The sequence below is a fragment of the Elephantulus edwardii genome, unplaced genomic scaffold, assembly GCF_000299155.1.
Source record: "Elephantulus edwardii isolate Elephantulus edwardi_28Jun2011 unplaced genomic scaffold, EleEdw1.0 scaffold00100, whole genome shotgun sequence".
Lineage (NCBI taxonomy): Eukaryota > Metazoa > Chordata > Mammalia > Macroscelidea > Macroscelididae > Elephantulus > Elephantulus edwardii.
In genome coordinates this window covers 6,008,668-6,015,325 of record NW_006399850.1, presented here as the reverse complement: position 1 = coordinate 6,015,325, position 6,658 = coordinate 6,008,668, and the positions used below count along the sequence as shown (strand labels likewise).

Here is a 6,658-nt window from a genome sequence, read left to right as displayed (position 1 = left end):
TGAATCCTACTTGGTTATAGTGAATTATTTTTTTAATTTACTATCGGATTCTCTTGGCCAGAATTTTACTGAGGAAATTTATGTCTATGTTCATGAGAGATACTGGTCTGTAGTTTTCTATTTTGGTGCTGTCTTTACCTGACTTTGGTATCAAGGATATGTTTGTTTCATAAATTGAGTCTGGCAGGGAGAAAAAAATAAATTGAGTCTGGGAGGAGTCCATCTTTTTGTATTTTCCGAAATACTTTTTTTCCTTTTTCTTGTAAGTTTCATTTTATTAAATGTGACTGAAGCAAACACCATGGTGATTAAAGAATTTAACCAAGAAGGCTTAGACTTCTGGCCCACCAAGATCTCCAACACAACAGCTGGGTACCAAAGGACTATCTGAAGGAATGGTACAAATGAAAGAACTTAAGTGGATATTTTGGTACAACTTATAGAAAAGGTAAAATAAACAAGACATGCAGGTGGCCTGGTAGTGACTACGGAGTCACCCCTGTGGCTGTGGGGAAGCCAGGCTAAAGCTTCGCTCAGCTCTCACCGTCACTATCTCCCAGAGTGTGCTTGTCAAAGTGGTACTCGGCCAGGCCCGAGTACGGGGAGCCCATTTTGCGCAAGTTGGTTACTAGTCACCCAGTTGTTTGATGGATTTCACCTGCTCATCCAGATAATGTGTCTCAATGAAGTCACACAAATGAGGGTCGTTCTTGTCAGTGGCCAGTTTTTGCAGTTCCAGTAGGGACTGATTCACACTTTTCTCCAAGTGTAGTGCACACTCCATTGTGTTCAGCCCACTCTCCCAGTCGTCCCAGTCTGGTTTCTTGATGTCCTGAAGGAAAATGCGGCCGCCTTGCTGGTTCTGCAGTTTCATCAGTTTCTCGGCGTGTTTCCTCTCCTCGTGGGATTGGTGGAGAAAATATTTGGCAAAATTCTTCAAAGCCACATCATCACAGTTGAAGTAGTAAGACATGGACAGGTAGACATAGGAGGCATAGAGCTCCAGGTTGATCTGGTGGTTGATGGTGGCCTCTGAGTCCTGGTTGTAGTTCTGGCACACCTGCGAAAGGGACTCGGTCATGGTGGAAAGGCAGTGCCTGCGAGGCGCTGGAGCAGAAGCGAGGACCTTGGGGCATCTGGGGGTGCTGATGTGAAGAGGTGAAAGAGGACTGGCTGGAGATGACCAGCGAGGGGAGACGCAGGCGAGCGCTGGGTTCCGTTCAAGCACTGTCGAAGCAGGAGGCCACAGTGACTCTGTGAAGACCGTCTGCCCTGAAATACTTTTTAAATGTAAAATTGGTGACAGTTCTTCTCTGAATGTTTGATAAAAGTCACTAGTAAAACTATCTGGTCCAGAGCTTTTTTTTGGTTGGAAGTTGTTTTATCACCTGTTGTTCAATGTCTTCTTTTGTTACGGGTCTGTTCAAGTGTTCTGCTTCAGTCTTGCATCAGTTTGAGTAAATTGTGAGTTTCTAATTGTCAATTTCTTCTAGATTTTCATATTTGTTTGAGTATAGTTTTTCATAATATTCCATTGTTTACCTCTTTATTTCAGTTGATTCTGTTGTGACTTTGCCCCTTTCATTTGTTATTTGTATTTTTTGTATCTTTTGTTAGCTTTGCTAGTGGTTTATCACTTTTATCGAACTTTTCAAAGAACCATATCCTGGTCTTGATGGTTTCAATTGTTTTTCTGTTTTATATTTCATTTATTTCTTCCTAAATTTTTAGAATTTAATTTATTTTAGAGGTTGGTTTGTTTTCTTGCCGTTCTTTTCCAAATTGTTGGACATATTGGGATAGAGAGTCAATGATCATTTTTTTCTTCCCTTTTGATGAGATTGCTTATTACTATAATTTTACCTCTGATTCCTGCCTTGGCTATTTCTCAGGAGTTTTGGTAAGTTGTGTTTTCACTGCCATTTGTTGCAAGAAACTTTTTTATTTCTTCTTTTACCCACTCATGTTCAAGCAGAATGTTGTTCAGCTTCCGAATGTATTTTTTTCCCTCTTTTATTATCATGATTGATTTCTAATTTTGCAGTTTTGTGGTCTGAGAAAATGCTTTATATTATTTCTATGTTTTTAATTTATTGACATTTGCTTTGTAACCTAAAATATGCTCTGTTCTGTAAAATGTTCCATGCACATGTGGAAGCATGTATATTCAGCATTTTTGGAGGGCCTTAGACTATATATAGCTGTTAGATCAAGTTTGTTGATTGTTTTGTTTAACTCTTCAGCATCTTTATTGAGTTTCTTTCTGGTAGTTCTGTCTTTTTATGAAAGTGATGTAATGAAGTCTCCTATTACTATTGTAGTGTTGTCTATTTCTTTATATTTGGTTCTTTTAACATTTGCTTTATGTATTTTGAAGCTCTATCATTTGGTTCACATATTTTTTAATGGTTATATTCTCTTATTCTATTGACCCTTTTATAATTATATAGTGACATTCCTTGCCTTTTGTTGTGGTTTTTATGCTGAAATCTATTTTATCATAGATTAATACCATTATTCTGGTTGCCATTTGCTTGGTATATTTTTTTTCTAGCCTTTTCTTTTTAGTCTTTATATATCTTCACTTTTCATGTGTGTCTCTTATAGACATCATATGGATTTTTTTTTTAAATCCAATCTGCTATTCTTTTTCTCTTCACTGGTACATTTAAACTATTCACATTGAATGTAATTACAGAGATAAAAGGTTTTGGTGAGTTATTTTTGTGTTGTTGCTGGTTACTTTGATCTATTCTAGTTTCTGTGGCATCTCTGTAAGAAAGACTTTCCTTAGTATTTTTTTTGCAGTGGTGTCTAGTTTTCATGAACTCTCTTAAATTCTGTTTTGGTTTTGGTTTTTGTTTTTTCCCCCTGGGAATATCTTGATTTCTTTGTCATAGTTTATTGACAGTTTTGCTGGGTACAGTATTCTTGGTTGAAAGTTGTGTTCTTTGAGTATTTGATATATGGCAATCCTCTGTCTTCTTGCTCACATGGTTATTGCTGAGAAATTGATACTTAAACTTATTTGCTCTCCCTTACAGGTTATCCTTTGTTTTTCCCTAACTGCTTTCAGAATTCTTTCCTTATCTTCGGTTCTGGCAAATTTGACTACGATATGCCTTGGTGTTTTTCTTTTAGAGTCTATTCTATATTCAAATCTCATAAGGTTTTCTCAGCTTCTTGTGTATATGTTGTCTCATTCCTCATTATACCAGGAAAATTTTCTTCTAGTAACTCCTCCACAACTATCTTGATCCCTTTTTACCTTTTTCCTTTTCTAGGATTCCAATTATGCATATGTTGTTCCTCTTGATGGTGTCCCACATTATGCTTAGGTTTTCTTCTTTTTTCTTCCTTTTTGATTCTGTTTTTGTTCTAGCAGATCAGTGCTGAGAACTCTATCTTATATTGCACTAGTTCTGTGCTCCATTTTTTCCAACTCTGCTCATAGGTCCCTCCAACATATTGACAGCATCTGAGAAACTAGTCCTTATATTCTGGATTGCAATTTGTTTTTCCAGACTTTCTAAAATCTTGTTTGTTTTATCTGCAGTTTCTTTGATCATTTTTATATGCTTCTTTTGGCTTTTGCTTGTAGAATCCTGTAATTTTTTTAGTTTGTCTTTAATCCATTAAGAATATTCATTATGCTGAGTGAAATATCTCAGTCATAAAAGGACAAACACTGTATAGTGTAACTGCTGTAGAATGAGGCTGACATCAGGGTGGGGGTAAGACTGAGAAACCTGGATAAATTATGTGTACTGCATTGAAGCTGATGAAGGAGAGAACAGTTTAAAAGTAATGTATTTTAGGGCATTATGATTATCCTAAGAGTTCGGAATGAGGGTTGCAGAATGGAGTATACTCGGGATGGGCATGCGGAGGGATTGTATACCAATGAAGGAGTTTTTCTTCTGCTTTTCAAGGAGAAGAGTGAACTGGGGGTGGGGGTGGGGGTGGGGTGGGCAGGGAGAAAAGTGCAACAATGAATGAATGGAAATCCAAAATCTTTGTAAATGTTCATTGAAATGAATAAAAAAAATAAAAAAGAATATTTACTATTCTTTAGAATTCTGTGTCAGAAAATTCTGTCAATCATTCTGGCTTCAGGAAATCTTGAGTCTGTGTTTTTATAACTTTTCTGTGTTGCTTTGGCTTTGTGTAGGGAGTGAGTTAGCCTGCATCTTCTGTGTCACTTCTGAGGTAAAATTCTTCTTGTCTGGGGCCCTGGCAGGACCTTGGTCTGATGATCTTGTCACAAGAACTCACTTCTCCAGAGTATGGAAGGGAATTTAATTCTGCCAAAATTCCTCTCTGATCCCTGGACTAAAAGGGAGACTTGCTTCAGTTGGGGAGCTCAATACATGAGTAGGAAAATAGAGAACAACTCATCCAGTCTATAGTTCTTCCTCTTTGTTACTTTGGCAAAATTATCTGAGAGTGGGGGCCAATTGCTACTGTTCCTTTCACTCTGGTACTGCAACTAAGTTCACTGATGTGTATGGCTTGGGTTTCCCCGCTCCCCAACCCCCTTCCTGGTTGCATCACTCTCTCCTGAAGTCTGCTTTCCTCTGTTTTTCTGTAGAGTGGTGCACTAGATTCCCTGACTTTCTTCACCACTCTGACAATTCAGGATGAAGGTCTTTGTCTCAGACCTTCTATTCTAGGACTCTATTCCTGTAGTTGCTGATTGCAGGAGATTTCTAGTTAATGTGCATGTCTGGCCAACCTGGATGATATCTCTGGCAAAAGTAATGTCTTGGTTGGATCTTGAAATTTGGTGATAGGGTGTCAGAGGGGTAGCTGGGAGTCCAATGGTGGCCTTCACCTGTGGGTGTGGTTGGTGGATCAGGTCTTGTCCAGTCTTGCAGTCTACTGCAACTGTGTGGATCCAAAAAGATTCTCCCTATCTCTCCTGACTCTTGTTTGGGGCTGAGGATGCCACAGTGATAGTTCAGAAGTAAAACTTTTTAACTTATTGGTATTTGGTTTTAAATATAGTCATTGGTTCACAAAGTTCCAATTTATGATCAGATCAATTGAACTTTCTCTGAATTTCTAATAGGAGAGCTATGGGTTCTCTTTTTCATTGAGAAAATGTTTTATTTTATTATTTTTGTATATGTACCATCAAATTGGATCTGACTGGATCAGAAGGAGGAGATAGTCCCTCCCTCTGGCATTGCAGTGCTGCTTCCTGCCCCTAGGCCACCAGAGCTCCCTGATCCAGAAGACTTTTAAGGATTGCTGTTGTTAGGTGCAATCAAGTTGTATAGGACTTACTGCAACACTATGATCAACAGATATGAACACTATCCTGTCCTATGCCATTCTCATAGACATACTTGTTATATTGCTTATAATTTATTTTTAAAAATTTATATTTATATAAAATGTCCCACATGTATTATGTACAAATAATACACAATATATGACTTCCTAGGTTGTCTAAAAACTTAATTTCATTTCTGTGGAATTTAAATTTTGAACTGAGTGGATTTTTTTGGATTTAGTTAACAATGCACTGTGGTCTGGAAACATCTTATTTAGAGTCAATCAGGACCTGGCACGACCTTACTATTTAAAAGTCGGTTGGGCCTTGAGGGCCCCCAATATATTAATTGTGTTTGGGAGTAACATTCTTCTAAGTGGTACAGCACTGGCCTGTTAGTTTGCTGTACTGAGGTAACTTGATTTTGCTGTGAAGCTGAATGCTATGCCACTGGTGTGTCAAATGCCATAATGGTTACCCATGGTAGACAGTGTTTGGTGGAGGTCCAGCAGGAGTGGCATCAACTTCCTAGACATCATGCCTCCAGAAACCCTATGAACTTAGAAAAATGAGATGGTTATACAACAGGATTCAGGTCTTTTGTTCATAGGATTGCTATGAGTCATACTCGACAGCACTTAACACAACAACAACAACAACAACAACAACAACAACATAGCTTTCTTAGGGCTCTCTGGTGGCTTTGCACTGCCAAAGCAAAGATGTGTGATTCAAAGCTACCAGTTGTTCTGTGGGAGAAAGCTGAACAATCTCCTCTCATATGGTGTACTGCCTCTAAAAACCCACTGGAGGGTCAGCTGTGGGTCGATTCTGACCCAAGGAGACCCCCAGACAACATAACTTTCAAACGAATCCCAATGAAATTCAACATTATTAAATAGTATACCCATTATTTAGGGTTTCAAAGGGTGGCATCAGTTTAAGGACCTGCATAATGGTCAAATCCACTTTGCTATTCAATCAAAAGTAACCTAAAGTGGAGAAAAATATGACAAAGATCAACCTGTCATCTGAATTAAAACTTAGGCTAGTCATTGTGAGGACTGCAACATTCTGCAAATGTTACATAAACAGGAGGGGCTTGGTTTTTTATCTCTATGTTTTTGACTCTATTTTCAGAATTGCCTCTTTTTCCAAACTGCTTTTTGGTTTCTGTAGTTTCACTCCTAGAACTGAAGTCTTTTTTTGCCCCAGCTAACCTAAAAGCATGGAGCTTTGGTAGCACAGTCCATAGAGAGTTGCTGCTAACCCAAAGTCATGCCTCTCTGGGAGTTCAACTGCCAGGGGCTATTTGAGAAAGATGGACAATCTCCTGTGTAGTTTGGTTGACTCCATCATAATGAGTTTGGGGTGTCTTTT

At 38.4% G+C, this 6,658-nt stretch overlaps 1 pseudogene; it reads right to left on the bottom strand.

Moving 5' to 3' along the window:
* Nucleotides 1–533: 533 nt before the first annotated feature.
* On the bottom strand, nucleotides 534–3,329 carry LOC102864333 (annotated as a pseudogene).
* Nucleotides 3,330–6,658: the final 3,329 nt, after the last annotated feature.